This window comes from Grammomys surdaster, unplaced genomic scaffold (assembly GCF_004785775.1).
Source record: "Grammomys surdaster isolate TR1022 unplaced genomic scaffold, NIH_TR_1.0 62, whole genome shotgun sequence".
In the NCBI taxonomy this organism is placed as follows: domain Eukaryota; kingdom Metazoa; phylum Chordata; class Mammalia; order Rodentia; family Muridae; genus Grammomys; species Grammomys surdaster.
In genome coordinates this window covers 19,358,351-19,384,433 of record NW_021604564.1, presented here as the reverse complement: position 1 = coordinate 19,384,433, position 26,083 = coordinate 19,358,351, and positions in this window count along the sequence as shown.

The window sequence follows — 26,083 nt, the reverse complement described above, 5'->3', positions numbered from 1 at the left end:
GGGAGGGGCAGTTCAAGGGGTCCGTGGCCCCATGGCCATACCTTTCTGGAAGTCTGAAGCTTAGCATAAACTTTGTTTTTTGTTTGGGGAAAATAAAATTCCTACAGTGTTGTGACTCATAGATCCTAAGGGCCTGACACACACACCGTTTTATTCCGGGGTCTACCCTAACTGAAATGATTTATTTCAGAAATATGCATGTGTTTCCACAAACCACCATATTGCTTGTCTTTGCTTTCTGCTTCTGTTTCTTTTCTCATCGAGGTAATGCCGACTTCTCCAGGCTCAGCACAGACCCCTGCGATCCTGTGATCCATCTGTTTCCTTGCCTTGCCTCTTTTCCTGTTCTTGCCCTCGAGGGTGGAGCTTCCCACTGCTTATCCACCATTCCTGGAGCTCCGCAAACCAAGGACTTGATCTGCCTCACACTGGTGCCCCTAAAACTCCCCGACATCTGCACATCCTGTTGGTCCTCAATAGAGGTTTGTGCAGTCGGCCTAACTGTGGCTATCATTGAGCCTTGCTGAGCACTAAATCAGATGGGTGAACCGTTAAATCCTGTCTGTCAGCTCAGTCCCCTGTAGGCTCCCTCGCTAGAAGCTAAATTTAGCCAGCTTCTTGCTCATGTATTTATTTATAATTAGAGTGAAGATTTTTCTGGAAAAAACTTAATCTATGCATTTATTCACACCCCCTTTTCAGCCCTCCCTTAATTTCCTCCCCCCTGAATTCTACTCTGGAAGGGTGGTACCTCAGAGCTGAGATCAAAGATAATTGTATCTGTCTTAGAGACCCCCAGGTTATTTTTAAATAAAACAAAATGGGATGATTAGAAAAGATCATGTTTGGAGATATAATTATTTCCTAACTTCTGAGCACATGCCTTTGGAGTAGTTCTCTGAACACACACGCACTGACAAATATTCCATAAAGGATAGGCCTGTTTACAAGAGAAACACTTCAGTGCAAGAAGGTTATCCACACGGCAGTTTCTCATGCTACATGATAATTACATACTGTAATTCTGAAAGTTTATAACTATGAAGAAAATTCCACATGTGAACTCTATTTTCAAAAGCCTATATGTTAAAAATTGCAACTTTATATCATGTAGATCAGAATTAGCACATCTAAACTGTGGAGTCAGATTAATGCCCCTTAGGAAAGGTGTCAATAGGATGAAAAGTTGGAAAAGTCAGTAGAGCCTTGTGCAACCTGAAGGACATGGAGTTACTCATGCCTTATCAGGTGCAGTTGGCCAATCAACCAGTGGCTACCTGCTGAAGATGCCTCAGGCCACACGGCAGAAATATAAAAACAATAGCCACCTCTTATGAGAATAACGAGTCATTGTGAGGATGGTTGCTGGTCTTTTCCTCATCGTACCAAAGAGACAGCTCTCTGTTTTCCCAAGCTCCATTAATGGAGACAATCATAGCTCGAATGGAAAACACACCGATTATTTTGTAGGCTGCAGGGAACTACAGTTCAAACTCTATTAATTTTGAATCATGTCAACTAGCTTCAATAGTTCTAGCACAGGACTGGCGTATAGCTCAGTTGGTAGAATACTTGCCTAATATGCATACAGTCTGAGTTCAGTCTCCAGCACTACACAGAACCCAGTGTGGTGATGCATGTTTGACACTTGGGAGGTGGAAACAGGATGATCAGCAGGTCAAGACCATCCAAGACTACCTGGAGGGTTCAAGGCCAGACTGTGCAACTGGAAGGCCTGTGTCAAAGTAAATAAGTACGTAAGTAGACAAATGTTCTAGAATACAGAAAGCCAGGAGCTAGGTTCCTCCTCCATTCCTGCCTTAACCTGCCTCTGTGGGCTGGTGTAGTAGAAAGGATATGAGAAGATTCGTCTTTATTGAGTCAGACCCTCTTGGGGCTCCACCTGGTCTTATCACTATACAGGATGCAAAATTGATTTCTGCCTCTTGTTCTGTCCTACCTAACTTGAGTGTTAATTTAGGAGACACAATGTATACACAAATATTTTGAGAAAAGAAAAATGCAATGTGTTCTCAAAATGTATCTCTGGGATTTAGGAAGAATAAACAAAGAGGTTCTAGCTGTTCCTGCCTGCTTGTGGCTGGTTTCCAGGTCTTTGGCATCGTGAATACAGACTGCAGGATTCACATGGGCTCTGTGTTCTGATGAAACCCTCGATTTCAGAGGAAAGCCTTCCTGGGTGCTGCTGATAAGGTTGATTGAGTGACGCCAAATGCATCTTTTGGTTCCATTTTGATCCAGAAACCTCTTGCCTCAGAATGACAAGAACTTGGTCCTTAAAAAGAAAAAACGGCTTGGCAAACAGAGTTGGCCCTGTTCTGCCAAAAATAGAAAAACGGATGGGCTACCAGGCATTTCATACGAAAGAACTGGGTTGAGAAAAATGCATTTGAAGATGAGATTTTTAACTGCCAAGTTTGAGAGAGGGGATGATAAAACAGGGGTGATTTCAGAAGTTTCCAGGAATATGGCTCCTTTGAAAGCTAACCAGGAACCTGGAAGGATCATGGCTGCTGGGAAAATCGCTGAGTCTGCTCAATTTCTGGAAAGGCGAAGACAATCCAGGCATTCTCTCTATCTTGACACTGCAATTGAAGATGTTCCAAGACAACGGCATGAATTCAAATGCACAACCTTTAAGAACAAGCACAACAGTCAGGGAGAGCTCCTCTAGAGGCCTTGCTCTTCCTTTGGAACAGCAGGGCTGTGTTCCAAGACTTCCTGCATTTCGCTGTTTCCTCATTGACATTCTGCCAGGCAGGCAGGGCTCCGAAGTCAATGTATGGGGGAGCGTGCAGGAGGCCCCGACTGAGAGTTCCCACCAGGAAGAGGTTGCCATGGCGCACACCCACTGCTGACTGAAGAAGGTAGCGTTTGCTTACCGGATGTCAGGCTTTTTGATTCTAAGAATCTCCTTCTCTCTTCGTTGGAGAATAGCTGACATTTTCTTCATCTTACAACTTGAAAATAAAAAAAAAATTAAAAAAAAGGTTCATAGAAATAGAGAAAAAAAGGAGAAAACTTTTTTACAACATCTTTTATAATCTGTGACAATTGCATCTTGGTAATTATTTATGTAGTCTCAGAGGCTTCAGGAGTTCAAAAAGCTGGAGCATGAGTCATAAAATTCAAACAGTAGCAAGTAAAATCAGATTGTGGGACAGAGCAGGAGGCTGCCAGGGTGCAGTGAGACGTTGCTGGATCACGGAGCAGAGAGGTTTAACTGATTGAAATAGCTGTGACTTTGGGCCAGGCCTGGCTCAGGCTTTTAAATGCTCTCAAAATTTCTATTTAGTACACTTAACACACAAACTGAGAGGTGCAACTCTAGCAAATAAACACTGTTAGTAGGTCACATGATATGGGTGTTAGATTCAAAGAAACAAGAAAAAAAATGTATGTTATAATTCTCAGGGGCAGGAGAGGAAATGACCCGACATAACTGCACTCTAACACATAACCATACCTTCCAGAGCAAATATCCACGTGATTCTTGAGATGACCCCAGGAGGTGACCACTATTGGCATATGAAACACTGAAATCCGCAGGGGTAGAGTTTGTCTAAGGTTAAACAGTAGTCAACCCTGTGACTGGGACTCAGACTTGTACTTTCTAGCTGTAGATTCTAAATCCTGAGAAGCCTGAGGGAAATGCCATCGGATGTTGTCCGATAGAAACCCCGATAGGTAACCATGCTTGGTGAGGTACAAACACAGCTAGTCTAATCATGAGAAGAACAGGAGTGTGAGGAAGGCAGGAGAAACAAGGAGGGGAAGAGAGGAAGGGACAGAGAGAAACATCCTAGCCAAGGTGAACCAAGAGGGAGAAGGTAGACATGATCCATGTGCTAACACGGCAGGGCTCACACAGGCTGTGCTCTATGAGCCTTGCTCTATGCTTCTGTCTAGCTGCTTTTCCTAAGGTGATTAGCTTTAGAGACTCTCACTGTGGCCAGAGCAACACTTAGAACACAGAGACACCATTTGTTCTTTTCAGTTCCTGCAGCTCTACAATCTTCCTCTTCTTCTCCACACATTCCTGCATCCTCCATCCTCCATCCTCCATCCTCCATCCTCCATCCTCCATCCTCCATCCTCCATCCTCCATCCTCCATCCTCCATCCTCCATCCTCCATCAAGGCCCTCTCCCAGCCCCTCAGGTCTTGCTAACTGTTTTCTGACTGTTTCCCATTTTGAACAATTCGGGACACTTGGAACAGCATGAGAGTTTAGAATCTGACCTTGACACATTCTAAATCTCAAACCATTGTTTAATAAAGACAGCTATAGAAGATGGATATACACATTCAGGAACAGTAGTAAGACCTGACAATGGCAGGTGTTATCCCGGTTTCCCTTCCACCATGGGACCTGCATCGTATAGGCTCACAGTTTCTTCTTGCTAGCAGAACTGTCCCTTTCAAGAGGCCCCAGAGGCCTCCCTTGAGTTTGATCTCTTCTGCTTCACCCAGCACAGGTTTGTTCAAGGTACAATAAATGATTGGCTAGAATGACTGCATTTTTCTTTGGAAATCAATACTATTTAGAAATCATAACGTTAGAGAGAAACCATCAAACCTGCTCTAATGCAGAATAAATATTTTTTCTAGCCTTCACCTAGGAGCCATTACAGCTCATATATGTAGGGATAATCTTCAATTTTTGAAAGTATATGTGTCTTTTAATAGAAACCTGAACCAGCGCATCCTCATTAGCCCTTCTTGTATTCTGTTATGCAAACAGAATACTTGTCTCATTCTCAGGGCAGCAGGAATTCCACTGAGTGACAACATACATGAATTTTCCTTTCTTACATTTTTCCACCAGTGGTAAATAGAGCAAAGGGTTATCCTAAACTCCACCAACAAAGGCACTCATTAGATGCTTGCTGGCATTGATCAGGATTAATGTGTGGGTATGTTCATGGACAAAGGGCAAGGAAGGCTCTTACTTATTAAACATAACAAATTGCAAGGGAATAAATTGGTTCATTACCTTTAATTGGAACATCTCCAACTGGCCACATTACAGGGTCAAAGAAAACAAACAGAAACTTGGGGCAAATATTGTTTTAGGCTACACATTTATCAGTTATTGTGATAGTTGGATTAATAACCACTGATAAACAGATTCCAAAAACCCTCACAGCATGGGGAAACAAGAAATCATAAGGAAAAGTGGGGTAAGATAAGCCAAAGAGACACAGAAGAGTGAGAACTCCACACTTCCTATGGATATTTGTTCCCTGAGATCTTTCTAAAAGGGAGAAGACATGAGGTAGGCAGTGGACAGCCAGCCACCAGCATGTGCTAAGCTCCATGTGGTACTCTTCACTACGTCATTTTGCTTCATTTTTTAAAATCTAAGTTTACATGTGAGAATACTAAAATCTGGGGGTGTGGGATTGTCTGTCTTTGCAAACGTAGAACCTAGAGATTCAAAGGCAGATTTGTGTGTCTGCAGCTGTCGTGGTGGCCATGGTTACTCATGGGCAGTCTACACTATAGCTCTTCTTTGTTTGCAGAACAACGTTCCTGAGACTCTGTGTTTTGGTGGAGAGGACACTTCTTACCAGGACCAGGAAGACACTCTTGAGGAGTTGCTGACCTCTTTCCCACTGATTGGTTTAATGACCAAGATTAAAACTCCAGCCACAGAAACTCAACAGTTAGTTGTTCTAGATAGTTCTGGAAGGATTGCTATAGCTTTTAAAGATAGGTCCAGAGGAGAGTGACCCTCTTTGACATCTAGATACTGTTACCACCTGTAAAAGAAATACAACTGACCTAGATTTTTCCATGAGGTTATTGAGTTACTAGACTCACAGGCCTAAGATCTCCAACCTTCAGGTCATGTGGAATAATACATTTAAGACCATTTTTAGTTCTGTAGCCTCAAAACCTCTTCCCAGACACCAATCCTATAGCTTTTCAATAGGACATCATTGTCCAAGAGAACTCATATGTAAACTTCAGGTGGCAAAGACTTGTGACAGAATAGGCATCTTAACAGAAAAAAGTAAAGAGCAGCAGGATAGGATAATGCCATGGTTGCCATGATTTGACACTACAGTCAAAGGCCCAGAGAGCACAGTTCAGCTACTGTGGCACCTTTCCTCCAAGAAGCTTAACCTTGGGCTCTGAAGCCAGACAGTCCTTTGTGTAAGGAGGATCTTGGTGAATAGATTTTCTTTGGCCCTTGTGTTCTTCTCACAGAAGGTGGGAAGCCTTTTGGAAGGAGTCTGACCTTTCCAAAAGGACTAAGAATTAGCCAAGCAGGAAACACCTTTTACCATTCCTTCCTTCCTTTCTGTCCAGCTCCAAGGTCTATGTACATTGCCCAAACTGCAGAGTAAATAAAATAACCATTATTTAGAGCGGTTCTTGGAAAACCAGTCTTGTAGGTTGATGATCATAGCATTGCAATACTTTAAAGTAAAGTAAGAAGTCTTTGGCACAGCTACAGAGAAGCCAGGGTGTGTGGAGAAAGAACTGGGGCTTAGAACCGACCAGCACTATAAAGCCTTAGGGCTGTAGAAGAACTCAAGATTTGGGAGAAATCATGCAAATACAGATGCGTTATCATATAACAACAAGGGAACCAACTAAAAATCGCAGTAAGTTCAGGCTGAAATTGATGGGAAAGACTGGAGATTATGCAGACATTTAGTCACTTAGTAGATGTGAATCCTGCATCACTATACTGCATCTCCGAGACCTTTGAAAAATGAATGCAGACTCCTTCCAACTTCCATGTCCTCATCTGGTAAATGCTGGGGGCACATCTCAGCAGGGTTCTGAGGCTTAGTGGCATGGTTTATGTCCTGAACCCTTATGTAGTACTGAAGTGTTGACAAAGGACAACTGTCTTGACGCTGGACAGGGACTTGTCATTAGTCAAGTCTTAAAACTACAGATGGCAGATACTTTCTTTCCTTTTCTCATGTTGTAGACATGGAAACCGTGGTAACAGGGGTCAAGAAAAGAGACATAGCTTTCTGAAGACCACATGGCTTGTAACAGATAGAAACAGTAGCTGAACATGTGCTTACCGACTTCATTTAGTCTGAGCACTTATCCTTTCACTCTTCCTTTCCAGTGCCCAGTCTTTCTCAGCAGCGTTCTACGGAGTCTCTTTCCTAGACCCCACATCCAACCTCAACAGTGTATTTCTGAGCAGTGAAAGAGTCTGTCATATCCAACCCTGTTTTGTTTTACAATCAGATCCCCCAAATTAAAGCCGATATTGCTGAGCATGGTGGGTCATGCCTATAGTACCAGCACTCAGGATGCTGCTGCACGCGGGCTGCTGCGTGTTCCAGGCTAGTTTGGACTACAGAGTACCAGGCCCTAAACTAAAGTCGATGGTATTGGGTAAAGATTTGTATACCAACTCAAGCCTCCTTTAACATTAAAGCATGTGATAGTTGACCTTCATTGTCAACTTGACTGGATGTAGAATCACTATAGAAATGTACCTTAAGGGCTAATATAGTGGGGAAAATCACCTCTGAATGTGGTGTCATGGTTCCATGGGACAGGATCCTGAACTGAATAAAGAGGAGAAAGGAAGCTGAGTGCAAGCATTGATTTCTGTCTGTTCCCTACTCAGGGACGCAGTGTGAGTATTGACCTCATTGTCCTGTCACTGTGACTTCCCCACCATGAGGGTGATGATTTTTCACACGGAAGGCTAACCACTCCCTCAGAAAATTTGTATGAGTCACCGGTCCTGGAACTGTTCTTTTCTCACCAAAAACATACATATTTATGTGTGTGTATGTATATATGTGTATATACATGTGTTTATATATATATACATATATGTGTATATATACATACAAATGTTATGTATATATGGATACATATGTGTGTGTATATGTATATATATGACATTGTGTATATATGTGTATATATAGGGATGTATGTATACTGGAATGTATACAAGGATATATTATATATACATTCACACATACACACACACACGCATATATATACACACATGCACACATAGTGGACATTATCTTCATCCCTGAGTTAATATTTATGATCAATGACTACCATCCTTACTCACCTTTCTCTATAATAGAGAGATTCTGTGTAAAGAACTGAATATTAACATCCCTGTGTTTCCAGTGAGCAAGAAATAACTGAGCAGCAGCATGTTTGCTCAGTTGCTAAATGAATGAAGTAGACCTGTGAAGTCTCTTCAGAAAACGATAGAATAATTTCATTTCTGTTCCTCTTTTTGGAAAGGAAATGGTTGACCAAAGCAACCCACAAATTGGTAAAAGTGATGACCGAGAACGATACAAAATTAGCATCAGGATTATTAGTTACAGATGTGCTAAAGCACTTTATTTGGAAACTCTTAAATGGTTCATGTCTAACAGACCACGAAAAGGGGAAAGATTAAAGGTTTTATTATTTAAAAAAAAAGAGATTGTCAAGTAGACATGCATAACTGCATCCCTTGCTATGATCATAATTCTGGTGGAGCTGAGTTGACAAACATGCCATAAGCAATGCCTCAAATGCCATCAAATTATAAAAAATGAACAAGAGGGCATTTACAGCATAGCCAACCAAAGAATGTCAAGTTTGTTGAAAGAGAGAAGGGCTGGGGTGCAACTCAGCAGTTGAGCACAAGCCTTGGCTATACATGGGGCTGAATTTGATTCCCAGCACCACAAAACAAGCCAAAGGATGTTCCTATCATACGTGCTGCTGTTGTGTTCCTAGACTGTGCTGTGTTCTGGAAACCTGCCTCCTCCTCCACTCTAGTTCCCTTTCACCCCCCCAGCTGCCATCCTCCAGCTCTCTACCTGGGTTTTTACTCTATTTCCTTAAGCTCCTTTACCAAAGATGCTTCCAGAGGAATTATCTCTGAAGATGTCTCTTCCAAATCATCATGTAAACACTCAGAGCGTTTTACACGCTTCTCTCCCTTCAGCAGACATGACTGTTTTTCTTAGCTCCTGGGTGGTAGTGGCTTTCTTCTGGGAGCAATCCCAGAATCTGGTCCAGGAAAACTGTGAAGCGACTTTCAGGACCTTTGTAATGGATGCTACCAGTTGCCACATTTTTATCTTGGTTTCCTTGGGAGAAAGCAACCATGCACTTCGTTCAGACAGGCAAGCCAAGTTCGCTTTCTGATGCCAAACTGGCAAGAATCACAGAGCTTGATGCTGGTCTGTGTATGGGAAAAAGCATCAGAAAGAGTTTCTGACTTTTTACATCTTTTGAAAATGAGCAGCTGATACATTAATTTTTCTTTTGGTCAGGGAACAAGCATCAGATGGCATAAATACTCATTTGAGCAGAAATCACCTCCTAGTCATTCAGCTCTCTGGCAGTTAACAAAAAGGTTTTAAGATAGAAACTGGACGATTTGGCTTTCATTAATCATTCATACTGTTCAAACACATCACACAGTAACTGAAGAGGGTTATGGTAGCTAAGCTTGAGTCTGTTGTGGAAAGTAAGTTTAACTTTCTATGAACTCACTGGACACAAAGAGTGTCCCCTGCTTACTATTCCAAATGTCACCAGCCAGAGGCAAACGGATGATTGCGAATGGTAATGAAATACCTCTGAAGCCGTTTGTACACTAACAAAGACTTACTGTCAGAACTTGAATAAGGTCCATCTGCCTGTTTTCAAAGAATGTTAGCATTATATAAGGGGTGAAGCAGGCAGCAACAGCTAAATAAATACACAAACAAATACGTTTCTGATAACATTTCTTTAGAAGAACACAGTTTTTCTCAATTTCTTTTCTTGGGAAAATTAGAGATCAATGAAAATATTTCACATCCTTAAATCATTTCAACCCCACAGTGGCCCATGAAGGGATTAGGAGGGTTTTTAGACATTCCATCTCTGTGTTCTGGATTTTGGGAGGTGGGGGGTGCAGTGGAAATCCCTGGGTTGAGCTTCTCTGGCTAATATGTTTTCTTCGTTTCATTTGCTCTCATCTTAAGAGAAGCAGGAAAAAGAGGGTGAAATTTTCTGGATTTTGCCTCTAGGATAGAGAAACCCAACAATTGCTGCTTCTTGGAGGCACTGGTGTGCAGCCCAGGAATTTCTCGATAGGCTCCTCTGTTTAGCTGTTGCTCACGACCAGGACAGTGTGGATTCTCCTGGGCTTCAACTGTGCCTCATACTAGATATGTATCCTTCTTCTGTAGTGAGACCTCACCTTTTATGAAGGAGCCAATGAGTGGAAAAGAGCCCATTGCTTTTGAAATGTACCTAAAATCTCAGGGCACTGAGGCTGAAGCTGCGTGGTTCCTGAAAGGGAGTCTTCACTTGCCACAATCTATGGACAGGGCATTTCCTCTAGATTTGTATCTACAAATCTCATTTAGTATGTTTTAAGGTCTTTAGTAGAGCTCTTTTGCCAAGGAGAGAACTACTTGGGAATCTGATGATTTCATTTAGTTCTAATGAGGGAAAAAAAAGAGGCAGATGTGGTAGCAGCTGTTACAGGAGACGTGATGGATAAGGAGAATGCAGAGTTACTGACACCCATGCAGGATGCGTTAAAGGCGTGTTGAAAAAGAAGGAAGAAAGTATCTTGAAGACACAGAATTCAGTGCTAGGAAAAATGTGTGTATAAAATCTAAAACAACATTCTATATCAATTAAGTGATTTTTTTCCTTTAAAATTAGCAGAAACTGTTCAAAAGAACAGAATAATGTTTTGACTTGTGTTCTAAGAAGTCTAGAGTCTAGGGCAGGCTTCTTGGAGGAATTGATCTGGCTTAAGAGTGTCTCTCTGATTCCAGCAGTCTCAAAGCTCCGAGTTCTGTTCTCTGTGTAAATTTTATTCCAAGCCGCCCACAATATCTGGACTGCATGCTTTCTTAAATTCAGGTGGAGAGGACAACATGGGGAAGAGATGAATGCCTTCCTCACAAACAAAGTCCTGGGTTTCACTCTGAAATGCTCTTACCTTGGCAGTAAGAGTAGACTCAACGCTCTCCCCTCAGATCAAAACAAAACGGGCTGATGTGGAAGAGAATGATGGAGCCAGAGTGGTCAGACTGCCCACAACGAGTATTAGCCCCAACACAGCTTGATGTGTGGCTTCCACCAAACAAGCCTTCCTGTAAGTGACCTTGAAAACATTCATTACTATTTCTCAAAAGGCAGCTCTTGGGCCCAAACTGCAGAGATGTGGTTTAATTGAAGATCCCTAGATCCTTCAGAATCTCTGTAAATGACAGTCGTAGATGAGAGTTTGCCTTTTTCGAATGGTCCTGGGTGCCTTTCATGCCCGCTAACATTTAGAGGTCACTATTCTGTAGAAATGTAATGATGCTCAAAGGCTAAGATTTCAGGAGCCTGTGGGTGTGTGAAAGGAAGATCTGAGAATGAATTTCATGGTGCCTCTGTAAACTGTCCTTGATACAATAGCTGCCAATGGTCCCACCTGAAAGACATGGCATATTAATGAGGACTTGACTTTATATTGCCAAAATACAAGCACCTCTTGCTGAAACTGTTAACAAATGACTTGTAGTGCACAGTTCCATGATCTGTGAGGGAACCCAGCTCTTTGGCGTACTGCAGCGCTTCAAGGAATTCTGCATTACATTTATCTCTTATTTTACATACAAATTTTATGTGTGCTGGTACAAATATGTGCATGGAAGACCTGCACATGGGTGCACATGGATGTGAAGGCCAGTGGACAAGCTTAGGTGTCATTCCTCAGGCCCTGTTCCCCACCCCTCTTTAAGACAGGGTCTTTCATGGTTCTGGAACTCACCAAGTAGGCTAACATGGTTGGCCAGAGATCCCCAAAGGTATCTCTCTGTCCACCTCCCACATTATTATGAGATCACAATGCATGCTATTTTATTTTTCCAACTGCTTTACATGCATTCTGGAGACTAAAGTAAGGACCTCAGACATGTAAGGCATTTTATGGACTGAGTCACTTCCCCAACCCACATTTCTCCCTTTTCAAGGGATGCTTTGAAATCATCCACATATACTGTATTTTAATTTCCCTTTGGTCATGGTAGTAAGTACTGCCGTATTGCAAATGTTTAGTATAAGAAACAGTGCACCACCACATTTAGAACTGCTTTTGGATGGGGGGGGGGCAAATAACATATAATTCACTTAGCTCGTTTATATCAGGTAAAAATTAATGTTCTTCAAGGAGAAAGCTGAAAAGTTAATTTCTTTTGTCCTTTAAATGACCAGTGATTCATAGGTAAAACTGTCTTCTAAAATTTGTCTTGATTTTTTTTTCATATGAAGAAGTTACTAACTCACGTGATCTCCATTACCATCCTGTCATCCTACTGCTGAGACTGGGCTGCTAAGCATGAGGACCTTGGGTGAGTGAGTTTTCCAAAAGGTGATACATTAGAGACAGAATTGCTATGTGAATTATGTGTGCAGGTTTAAAGTTATTGATTCACTGAGAAGCATCGTTCTATAGCTGCTTTTTATCAGACCCCAACTAGGTAACAAAACAGAGTTAACAAAACATACCTGGTCCTGAGGCTTGGCTCTGTGGTGAGCGCTACTACCCAGAGCGATAACATCTAATCATGTATTCACACTCAAAAGTAACAGAACTCTCAGGGACATCAGTCACACTGCTGATGCTCATCAGCCACACATGAGCACTGTGTCTACTGGACAGTGCTGGCACGCGGATCTTTACCACCATGGAAGATGCTGTGCACACAATAGTGATGGAAGAATTGTCTGTGCCAGTGTGTGGCTCGGTGCTAAGATGCTAGCTTAGCATGTAAGAGGCCCTGGACTCAGTTCCTAGCACTGAAATAAAGCAACCTACACTCATATCATATTTATCCATTAAACCACTGCATGAGGGAAAGACTACTTAATTTCTCTGAACCTCTGTCTTCTACTCTGGGAAGTAAGAATACAATGGCAGCACAGCAGTGGTGACAGTGAGGACTACCTAAAATGATATTGAGACACTTGTAGCCAGCAGTCACATATCTGATACTTAATGGTTGCATGCATGCTATCTATATAGACGTGTTTGCATGGGACTAGAGTAGCTATGCATGTAGGACAACATACAAGGATTCAAACAAGACTTTTTGTAACTTGGTGATGTAATTCTTGGGCATAAACCATGCAGATGAAACCATCAAATGTCAGATGCCCCTGACTGGAATGATACTTGGAAGGGGAAGAGGTTGAGATGGTCTCTGGGAGCTATTTGAAGGGTGCTGAGAAAGCTCCAGCCAGGCATCCGTTTTGACCCACGTTTGCTCTCCCAACTTTTCCTAATCACAGAGTTGAGTGTTGGACTATACTTACTGCTTTTTCCTGTAAAGGTCTTGGGAATGACTGAGAAAAAAATCTTCACAGTGAGTGGCCCTGTAACACTGACTATATTCAAGAGAGTTCCAAGGAGACACTTTTAGTTATGTGTCCACTTACAAAGAGTGTCACAAACGAGTCTTTCAAAATGTTATGCTGAGTGTAAGCATGGAGAATTTTGAGAAACATTCAACTCTTTCGCCTGTGATTTATAGATACTGGTTTTGTTGTTGTTGTTGTTGTTGATGTCTGATGATACTGTAGTAAGTAGGTACAGCAAATTGAATGACTCGTTATCATTATCATAGATAAAGCTACCTTTATTTTCAGGGCCAATTCCAGCCAATTGGTAGAAACGTGCTATAGAGCTTTGTAGGAAGATTGAGGAGGATGAGGGTGAGACCACTGCAAGAAAAAACTCTGCGATCTATTGGTGATGCCTGCCATGGGTTGGGAACTAGAAACCGCCAGGCACCCACTTTACATATTAACCATTTTGAAACTTTAAAACAGTTCTTATTTTAAAATACCATTGCTAAGTACTGTCTTTTTTTTTTTGTGGAATGGAGTTTATGCACCTAAGATCTAAATCATCTCAGGCCTTTTTTCCCTTAACAAACGTTTCACAAACATTTGGTGTCAGCATCTGAAGTCGACAGGTGTTTTAAAACCTGCAATTGCAGGCAGGGAGTGGGCTTCTGCCTTACATCACAGTCCATTGGCAAGATCTGGTGATATCAAGGCAGAGGCAGTAGTGTAGGACACTACCTAGCTTCCTACTTGTTATGGGTTGTATATGCTCGGCCCAGGGAGTGGTATTATTAGAAGGTGTGGCCATCTTGGAGTAGGTGTGGCCTTGTTGGAGTAGGGGTGTCACTGTGGGTGTGGGCTTTAAGACCCTCATCCTAGCTGCGTGGAAGTAAATCTTCCACTAGCAATTTTCAGATGAAGATGTAAAACTCTCAGCTCCTCCTGCACCATGCCTGCCTGGGTGCTGCCATGTTCCTGCCTTGATGTTAATGAACTGAACCTCTGAACCTGTAAGCCAGCCACAATTAAATGTTGTCCTTATAAGAGTTGCTTTGGTCATGGTGTCTATTCACAGAAGTAAAACCCTAACTAAGACACCACTGAATAAGATGGAGGAAATTAATGAAAGACGTAAAAACCTTCACTACCACCACCACCCCCAACCCCAGGGCCCAGTGACTTATACTCTGGCCACTGCTCAGGCTTCTGTCCTGCAGTTCTTTAGCCTTGAAGTTCTTGGCACCATTATTTTAATATTTACAGATGAACAGCAGTAGTCTGCTTCAGTGTACGATGCTGGGCACGCTCCTCTGGCAGTCTCAAGCATGTTGTCTTGATCGTCTCCACCAGATCATCTGCACACCAAAACTACTTTATATTCCATATGAATTCTAAACTTGCCCTGTAATGACAACAATGCTGAATGTCACTGGAAAGCCAAATCCTTGAAGACAGGGCTGTCTGCAGCTTCACTGGGCACAAGGAGGATCTATGTGTGGGTCTTGTCATTTTGTCAAATTTTCTTTCTCTTTTAAAGTTTTCTTTTCCTTCCTTCCTTCCTTCCTTCCTTCCTTCCTTCCTTCCTTCCTCTCTTCCTTCTTTCCTCCCTCCCTCTCTCCCTTCCTTCCTTCCTTTTTTCCTTCCTTCCTTCCTCCCTTCTTTCCTCCCTCCCTCCCTCCCTTCCTTCCTTCCCTCCTTCCTTCCTTCCTTCCTTCTTTCCTTCTCTCTCTCCTTCTCTCCTCCCTCCCTCCCTTCTTTCCTCCCCTCTTCCCTTAGCATTCTACTAGAGGTTGACCATGAGCACCAGGGCTTACTTCCCCAGCTTCCTTTCATGTTTTATTTTGAAATATGATTTCACTCTGTTGCTCAGGCTGGTCCCGAACTTCTTCTGTAGCTCAGGCCGAGTCGACTGTCATTGTCCAGCCTCTGCTTCCCTAGTATGGGTTGACAGTCCTCACCACCAGGCCTGGCTCACTTACTTTTGTTCTAACTACTTCTATGGATCTTTTAAAGGAGGAAAATGAAGAAAAGGTGAATATAGATAAATAAACATTAGTTTTACTAGTAAAATAGGCTAACCTAGGAAATATTACTTATAAAAGAGAATAAATACTTTATTTAGCCACAACTAACAGGCAGATCAGAATTGTGATTTTTCTAATATTAGTGTCTGTGAAGAAAATTAACATTAGTAATACATTTAAATCAGTATAGGAATACATGAGTTAAGTCACAATATGGAAGTCTGTGACTTAAGTTCTCTCACTGACCCCTCACTCCCAAATTCACCTGATTATGTTATGTATTATGTAAAACAGTATCTGAACAATGACATTCTTACATGGGAGCAGAAATGTCGGGAAACAATTGCAACATGGGATTGGAAAAGAGCAGACAAGCGCACTGTATGTAGAACATTTGTTTTGATGGATGAAAGTCAAGTTCCTCCCTTCCTTCCTTTCCCAGTAGGCCAATCTTGTATACCAGCATCCTTACATAATAGGACTACTGGGCTTCTGGTCTCCGCCTAGCCGTGTCGGTACTGCCCCGTTCCAATGTTGTACAGCTGTTTCCTTTACATTGAAACATCCCTCCTAGAGGAGGGAAGCCGATAAACTCAGGAAGTTCATGAAAGTTACAAGACTCACAAGGCCCTTCCCACATTGTTTTATAAAGAGTAACAGTTGCTAGAGAAAGGAGATTCTTGTGGAGCTGCCTGCACGTTGTGCGGGGAGCTCCAAAGGTGCATATTTTTGTGAGTTGTCACCCAAGCAGAGGTACACTTCTTGGTGATACAGGTGCCTCTGAGTCACTCATGTTCATGTAAGGAATCCTAATAAAGCCATCAGTTCTGCAAGCTTCGTTTGGATATAACTGTTTCTTGTTTCTTGTTGGGTCCTACCTGGGCTGAACAGACATCTGTTCTGCAGGGCTGTCATCTGTGGCTTGGACCTTCATGATGCTTTTCTTGAGTGTCTCATATTGGTAACTTGTACTTACTTGTCAGTACTTAATCAATCCCTGCGACACAGACACACACAGTCAGGCAGACAGATGCGCATGCACACACCTAGTGAAACAAGCATTCCTGGATTAGTTAGTAAACAACACAGAACATTAACTGCACGGTTACTGGAGAGTGTCCATATTGCATCCTGTAGATCCAGTAGAAAGTCCTCTGACATGCAGGGGGCTAGAATGATCTGAGACCAGCTTCTCTCCCCGGAGTTGGCCATTGTTACTGAAAATCCATCCTCCTCCTCCTCCGGGGGGACCTCTGCAACATTGTCTTGTGTACCCCAACACATACACATGTGTCGGACAACAGCCAGACAATACCACAAAGGAGATTAGGTACAAAGGTCATTTGGTGCCGAGGTGCAAAACAACTAGCAGAAATTCACAGGAGAACAAACAAGGAAAAACTAAATGACTAATGGACGGGACAGGAAACCAAACCAGCAAAACAAACAAGCAGAGAAAGCAACTGGAGATCAAACAAAGAGGCCTAGTGAACCCTGGGACTGAGGCACAGACTCACCTGGGGCCACCTGCAGAGCAGGTAAGGGAGGCAGCCTGGGCTGTGTCCTTTTGTGGACCCAGTTCCTTCTCTTCCACACCCTGAATCAGGTAGGGTGTGGTAACTGGGAAAACTATGCTTGTTGTTTTTACTCGATGGGAAACTCACAAGTATTTTGTTATCAGGAACCCATAGACAGGGCCAGCGGTTACAACAAAGCAAGATCACAGGAGGGATGAATTTAAACTCAAAACTGTAAAGCATATTACATTAAAATAAAACTTATGCTAGCTGTGAAGCTAGGGTCTTAAATTCGAGTTAAAGATGGCCATTAGGATAATGAGTAAATTAATCTTTGTACTTTATTGGCAATAAAAATAATCCTCCCTGGGGCTAGAGAGTTAGCTCAGCTAGTAGTGTAGTAGGCAGCCCTAGGTTTCATCTCCAACCTTGAAGAATACTCATGGTCTCAGGGCTGAGGAGGTGGAGGCAGGAGGATGAGGAGTTCCGAGAAGTCATGCTTAGTTGCATGGTGAATTTAAGGAAAGCCTGAGGTACAAGAAATCCTGTCTCGAAAAATGAAAAGTCCCGTCTTTGGAAGCTCGTGTAAATGGACAGACAATAAGAAATATTTATTGAGGGAGGCTGTGATTTGGATAGTGTGGGATAGATTCACTGTATTTTAGTAAGAAACAACCAAAAAGTGGTGCTGTGTGTGTAAAACTGAACAGACAAGGTCTATTAACATGTTTCCAAAACGCTTATTTAAGACAATTCAGGATGGGAAAGAGGCATAGGTAGGAAACGGTTCGAAGGACTGATCCTCTTTTTACGATTAATACAATGAATTTATTCATTTCTAATTCATCTACAGGGTATTTTTTATTTTGGGTGTTTCCCTATAGCAGTGGTATTTAAATTCCACTTTCCTAATGACATTATATTGTCTTGCTTGAACTTAGTGTTCACATTGTCTTAAGGAAAACACTTTACAAGTAAGTTAGGATCATTTCTATTCTGTTCACATTTAGCTGTTCTGCAGACGAAATTTGTCTTGTAGTGAGGCTAATGCAGGATACTTGGGCCATAGAATCTTCTGTGTGTTTCCAAGAAGAGAGGTACAGATTCGCACATGCCATTTTTGCAACAAACGCAAAGAGGAGAAAAATCAGCTTGCAAGATGTAGTACATACATGAAAGCAAAATCAAAGGACCACAATTTGGCACCTGCATCCACCACAACTGTTCTAGAAAGGTTGGCAGGTAGTACGCTGAACAGTATCTGCATTGTATGCTTTTGGCAAATGCTGCTGTTTCCATTCTTATTTTAAATTTAAACTAGGCTGAGGACGGTGGGATGGTTCGATGGTCAGTGCACTCCCTGCTCTTTCAGAGAACTAAAGTTCAGTTCCCAGCACTCATGACAGGCAGGTCACAGCCACCTGTAACTCCAGCTCCAGGAGATCTGATTCTTTCTTCTGACCTTGTACATATATAAATGTGAGCACACAAATACACACACATATATATAATAGATAGATGATTGATAGATAGATAGATAGATAGATAGATAGATAGATAGATAGTTGATAGAGAGAGAGACACAGAGACAGAGATAGAGACAGAGATATATTTTAAATTTTAACTACCTTGCAAAGTGGTTGTTTTGCAAACCTGGAAGAGGTAAGTAATGGAAAGCCATATAAAATCTACACAGAGAATCAGAAGATGGAAATCCATGCTCATGAACACACAGTTTTTAACACTCAGTACTACTTGCCCTTGCTTTATTACTTTTCAAGAGAAACTTTGAAAACACTTTCTTTACTCCACAAAGAAACATTCTTTCAAGTTTCTGTATCAAAAAAATTACAAAGCAGCAGCTTTCTTGGCCCTGAGAGTTCTGAGCCCACTTCTGCTGATACTCATGACAAGGGGGCCGAGTCCATCTCTGTCCGTTCATGTTGACCTTTGCCCAGAGCACAACAGAAAGAAGAGCTGAGTCCGTGCTGATTAAATATATTCCCCCGTTGTTCCTTCCTCTGGGCATTCACTGTTCCCCAAGCCCGCCCTGTGCTTTCCCTCCTAAGCCCCTCTTCTCAAGTCAAGGCTTCCCCCAAATGCTCCCTCCACCCTATGGTTGCATAGAGAAGCCCTGTGCATATTTCCCATGTCAATCCAAATAACACTTCTTTCAGGAAACCTGGTCCAGTTACCCATGAAGTCACTCTATCTAAATCTCCCAGAATCCCTCAGTTCACAGCACAAAATTGCCTCCTATGCTACACTGTAGACACCCATAGATAACTATTATTTTCTTATTTATATCAAAAATTTCCCTTACCGTTTTTGTACCTTCTTATGAACTATAATTATTCCAAAATAAAGTGTTCCATTACAAAATCATTAATATATTTTTACTTAATGTTTTATTGATATGGAAAAAATCCTTTAAAGGGAAGGAAGCAAGCAAGCCCATCCCTGGGGGCTTTCATTTTTGAAAGTAAAGACCTGTTTTTGATTACGTGCAAGCCTCAAGGCTGTGGGGTGAGCATCCAGGTGTACATGCAAATGAGTAGAAAGAGAGGTGTAAGCTTGAGTTTGTCTCTCAGTTTTTCTTCCTGGACAAATCTGAAACAAATCATTCAGTCTTGCTAAACCTCATTTTTCAATCTGCTAACAGAAACTAAGACTCTTTGGTGGGCTACTGTCAGAACTAAGTGATAGAGAGAACATGTTTGCATCCCATGAGCCTTTGTATTGTCCCAATGGTGGTTGTTATGATGTTAGTGATGGGGGTACACAGTCTTTGGCCCAAGGCTTGCAGGGGTATAACTCTGGTTTGACAACCTTGTTTGTAGCTTGTCACACTTTAGGATGTTCCAGAAGCATTCTTCCTTTTCCATCACTCACCACAACCTCCCAGTAAACTAAGCTGCCCTTTTGGACAAGACATGCAAGCAACTAGAAAACTGAATCACCATCATGAAGCTCAGCTCCAGGGAGTTTGGGACATTAGTTTTGTATTTATAGTCAAATGCCTTCAATTTGATCTATGTATGTTCTGATCACTGTCACACTTAAATACAGCTCTTGTGAGGACGAGGATACCCCTGGCTTAGAAATGTTAGTTCTTAGAAATGTTAGCTCATGAACAAGGAGCCCAGAGGCAAGCCACAGTGAACTCAGACATGTGGAGGCTTCATGGGGCAGACCATGGGAGTTATTTTGGGAGGAGAATGTGAGGCACTTTAGGGACAAGCTTCGCAAGCCAATGAACTAGTGGTAGTAGAGTGGGCCCAGGGGACATGGTGATGGTTCTGATCCTTTCTTGGATGACATCCTGGCTCGGTCTCTACCCTTCTACCAGGAAGAACACGATGGAGGAGCTATGTGTCCCCTGTATTAGAAGTCAAAGCAAGGTCAAGATTTGTTGTCCACAAGCCAGGAGCTGAGCTGAACTGGAGTCCTTGTATCCTATGATAGAATAGAGGTATCCTCAGTGCCCAGGCAGTAGATACCCTGTGACGTGTCCTGTCATTGCTAAGATTGAGCTAGACAGGGTGGGCCTTCATTCTGAAACACTCAGGAGATCTACCCTCAAGATGCCCCAGACTAGGATGATGTTGTCACTGCTTTAAAGGGGTAATCCAGCCAGACAAACACTATGTTGCTCTGACCCCACCCACCCTCCGCCCTCAACTGCACTCCAAGACTGTAGCTTGGTAAACAGCACATCTTTCACACTTCTGACCCACACCTCTCCAGGACTCAACCTCACCTGTGCTACCCACCTGTGCCACCAGGACGGCTATGGATACACAGTAGGCCAGAGTCACCTCCCTTTCCTCCATGCCTCTGTGCCAGCCTCTGTGACTGCCCATGATCCCAGAGAAGGTGCTCTCTGCTGTAAGCTGGAATAAGAGGAATCCCCTTCCCTGTGGTGACAAAATCACTCTAGCATGGACATTCCTGTGCCTGTAAGACTCCAGCACGAGCTTCTGGCTAGCCAGCAGCTTTGCTGTGACACAACTTTTACTTCACAGCTCTGGTGCTTCCATAGTGCTATGAATTTTTGCCCTAACTGAAGAATTTGTTCAGCAGCATCCAAGAGAGGTCCATGTAGAGACCAGCTTGGCTCCTTTCTGCTATACTGCAGAAGTGGGGCTCTGGTGATACTGACGGGATTAAGGAATGCAAGCTATGGGACACGGAGTTTTGCCCAGATAACCTTAACATGGGCAGACTTTCTCTGTGTTCAGATACTAGGTTTCCTTCACGTGTAAATTTCTTACCATTACATTTGACCACATGTTGGCTCTTATTCTTTGGTACATTAAACTAGGAAGATAATTAGCACCGTCTCCCTTAATTTGGTTAAGAGGCATAGTAGTGGCAGTTTTCTTCCATCCTCCCTAAGCTCGGTAGTTAGATATGATTTATTTTACACTAAAAATAAACCAAGATAGTATTTGGAAGAAGTCAGAATGGATGGGCTGATAAATTATTTATAGGATTTTTAAGCAGCCTGCCAATCTGTTTAAAACGTAGTAGAATCTTAATTTTTCAGTGCAGAAATCTATGAAATTCAGCTGGCATGAAACCCATGACCTCTGAACGATGCTGCTGGGGCCCAGCCTCACTGGGCTCTTTCCCATGGTCTCCCAGGTCTTTTGCCTCTACCCTCCAGCCAACCTTGCCCGGGTCAGGTTAGGGAAGCTGTCTGGGACAAAGTCTGACTAAGACAGGAAAGGTGGAGTGAGGGAGACGCTCAGATCTCAAAGGCAGTAAAACAAACCACCTTGGGGAGCCATTGTTGCCTCCTCAGACTTGTGTTTTGACTAACTGTGTGCAGCTATTGAGCCCCACATCCTCAGACTGTTGTGTCTGTTCTTAATAATAATAAAACACAATGGGTGGAAATCTAGGGACAGTGAGAGGGAATTCATGAATACAGTAGGTAAGAGGTGAAGGCAGCCTGGCGGTGTTCAGGCAGAGGCAAGGCCTCCTCTGAACAGACGCCGGCTCATCTCCTGCTTGCCAGAGCCTTCAGTCCTGCACACTGGACTTAAAAGGGCTGTTTAGCTGATTCAATGCCCCAGATGGTTAAGGGTTTGTTTTGTTTTTGTTTTTGTTTTGTTTTTTGCTCTTGAGAGAAGTCTGACATGCTCACCACGTTCTTCCAGGCCTCTTCACATCCTCATTAAGAAAACATAAAATAGTTTGCAGGTTTTTCTTTTTCTTTTTGAGGTGCTAGGGATTGAACACAGGCTGTGGTATGCTGAATAAGTACTCTGTCTCTTGGTTACATTGGTGGCCCTTTTTACAGATTTTTTTTATTGTTTTTTTTCTCCAAAGGCTTTATGTAAGATTTTAATAGTTTCAAATCAAATATGCTCATAAAGGAGTGGTTAGAGTATTTCCTTCACTTGCACAAGTTTTTTAAAATATAACTACAGCACTCCTGTAGTTAGTAAAACAGGATTGTAAATGTTTAATTCAGGTGCTAGCTTATGCTTTGAGTTATTTAACATTAGAATTTATTAGAACCCTGGAAATCATTTGCTTTGATGCCCTTGTGTGCACTTGAGAAAATATGAGTCAGAAATGTTAAGGAGATTATTTGGAGGTCACAGAATTCGTAGCCTTGGAATCCACCTCAAGATTTCTCCTCACCCACAGAGCCTTCACACACAACCAGTGGTAGCCAGCATCCCTGAGCAAGGGCTGGTCTGCACTCTCTTCCTTCACATGCTGGTGTCTTCATCAGTAGAGGCTTTACCTCTACAAACTGTGTGAGACATCAGATAGATAAGCGTGGTGTGCTCTGACAGCAAACTCCCTCAGTGTTGTAGGAAAGTATGAGAGATATGACGAACTCAGGGCCAGGTGTCCCGAGGAGACAGGAAGGGCTGACCTGAAGCATGGCTTCCCTTCAGAGCAACGAGCCAGACTTTCTGGAAGGGATGTGAAGCAGAGAAGTCTTCTCTACTTGTGCGAAATACCAGGTCCTTTGATGGAGCAGACAGAAGGCTATGAATCACTAGGGTGGTGGAAGGTGAAACTCTGTTTCATCCTCATAATTAGAAAATTGTGTTAGAAATTGCCTGTGTAAAATAAACTTTCTGCAGTGTTGTAACATGTTAGCAAGACAGGCAGACGTGGCTTGGAAATTGTGAAAGGCCTGAATACCTTCAGTTTCTGCAGAATGCTTTGTAAGTTGAGATCTGTATGTACAATCCTGTTCCTATCTTGCAGCACGAGTGGCTTGATGGCTAGTGATTCCCTCTGAGGAGCTGTCAGTTAAGTTGATAATATTGTGAATTGGGCCTTCATTAAATGCAGGCTTGTTTTAGGATGTCACTGCTGGCTCTGGGTTTTGCCATACTGAGGGAAGAAGGGAACAAACAAAAGGAAAAGGGTACAAATAAGACATCAGATTATTTTAGCTCAGCAGAGTCACTTTGTACTTTTGTTGTGCAGACTGTCAAACCCATGGTGGATCAGGCATGGGCTGCTCACAAGCAGGTGCTCTCGTACACAGGTCTGGGGATGGACGGCCACCTGTGTATGCTTCCTACACTCTTTTTTGTGGTGACAGTTTTAAAAGTGAACTCCAAACATAGGAAATTTCACCCCTAAACACATCTAGTGGAAGTATTTATTGAAACTAGTTTGATATCATTTTATGCAATTCCAGGGGCACAACTAATATAATTAAGATGCATTTTCTACTATCCCCTAAAACCCAATTTGCATGTAACTCTCCCAATATGTGTTTGATAACTGGGTTTGATTAAACTAAGACCCTCTAGTTCCTGGAAATTGCAAATGGGGCCTGCAGATTAGATTTGAGTCAAATGAATGAATATTTGGAGAGTATGTCACAGAAGACCTAAAAATCCCAATTATGGTGTATGCTCAAAGAAAAAAAAAAGGAATGTTTGGGCATAAATGCCTGTGGCCAGAATCTCAAACTGATTTTATTTATCCTCATTTATAATTACTCCAAACAGGAAACAACCCAAATATCTCTCAACAGAAGGGCAAAGAAACAAAATGAACAGCAGAATACTACTTAGCACTTAAAAGGGAATCAACAATCAATAAATGCATCAATGTAGATCAATATTAAAGGCACTGCTCAGGGCAGTTCTCCAAAATGCACGTACTATAAAAAAAAATTCAAATTACTTCAAAATTTTAAACCTGGTAAGTTGGCCTGAGATGTTAGAGACTGGAACAGGACATGTGGGCTGCTGGCCACAGAAGGTCCAGAGGGAAACTGGTGGGCAACGAGAAGGCTCTGTGTATTGATTCAGGAATTGCGACAAGGGTATAGGGACTCCTCAGAACTCACTGTACTACTTTGGCCTTTATGATGGACACATGACACTCTGACAAAAGAAAGAAGCAGTGAATTGCCACACCTAATGTTGTATTTCTTTAGACACAATTTGCAAACAGCCTAATTTTTTTTTCTTTTTGGCACAAAATCATACTTAGCCCTCTGAAAACTCAAAGGTTGTCTCCTTTGAGTTTCAGTTGTTGCAATACAGGTTTCTGAGAGAGGAACTGAGACAGAAGATGAACAGGCAGCATGGAAAGTTCTAGGCACTAGTCAGCACTCTGCTCCATGGGATCAGCACACCACCAACACTGCCACAAGACATGAAGACAGGAAATTCACTGCAGGGTTTTGTCCTCATGATCACCAGAGGGACCATAATGTCACTGATATCAAGGTGCCAAAGACTGCTACCCAGAGCTGCAACTGTATTGGTGGGCTGTCTCTGTAGGGAACAAGGATGCAAAGTCCAGGACTTTATAGCTGTCTTCACATGGTGGTGGGATGACATCATCAACACTCGCTTCACTTTACTCCAAAAGTGAGCCACTATAGACACTGTTAAATCACCCCTTCCAGGAAGATCTGGACTTTCTGACTTCCTTCCCTCTCTGGAGACCTTGGGCCCCCACATGACTATACACATATGCTTTGGAGATGAGCCTGGTTCATGTGACCTTGTGGTAAGTGCTTTCTATGATGTCATCTTTCTATGAGCTATTCCAGGGCCCCAGAACTATAATCCTCCCAAAATTTCATCTTTCAGAGAAACGAAAAGAACGGGTTGCTAAAACACTTACTGAGTGAAAGCCTGTCCTAAGGTTGAACAAGAAAGTAAATGAACAGGATCTTATCTCACCATAAACTAAATGGTTAGAAGAGGTGAACTCTCTACAGTTTCATGTGCTTCGAGTCATGTAATCTCTTGGTTTACTCTTTTTTATTTTTCTTTATCCAGAATGTATTTGAAGAAGCTTAAAAGTACACACAGTTCCAAAGGGAAGAATAAAAAGCTACACTAATAAAGACAAAAGAGAAAGGGAGAGAAAAATAAAAACTTGGAGAGGTAGGCACTTGTCTAAAGTCCTGGAGGGGCAAGGTATGAGTGGTAGGCATAGATATGGCCCTGAACCTACTGTGACCTCCTCATCGAAAGAAGAACACACCTGAGTCCCCAGGAAGTAACAATCCAATGAGTGGCTCCTTAGAAGGATAGGAGGCAATGCAGAAATCTCAGCTTTCTAGTGAGTTGGAACCCTAAGGCCCTCCGATTGAGACTCCAAGAGTGTGACAAAGTCTGCAATCTAATTTGATCATGTTGATCACACAACAATCTCCCATGTCTGCCATGTGGGCTGAGCATAGCATAAGTCCATGAGGCTTGCACAAATGGGTAGGCAGCTGCTCCCATCTCAAATTTTCCCTTGGGCATTTTTCGTTGAATATTTGTTAAGATATAAAAAGCAAAGCTTTTTTAAGGTTATATTCTTTGACAAAGGGAAATATGAGGGCGCATCTTTCTTGAGCACTTAGTGTGTACCAGGTATTCTAAACACTTGCTGTGTACCATTAGCTAGTACAATCTCCATGGAAACCCCACGATACCATTGTCTTCATTCCTCAAGATGAGACAGGTAAGGAAGCAAAAGAAACTAAAGGTCAGATAGTTTTGATACCAAAGAATCCAACTTAGGCTATCTGGTTTTTCTGTGTTGAAGGGATTTTAGGAATGATCTCAATGTGTTCCTGGTTAATGGCCAGTCCTAGACTAGGAAGGCTTACATTTCCTCAGATTCCACAGATGGCCCCACACCAAGCATATACAGGCAACACTACATGGTC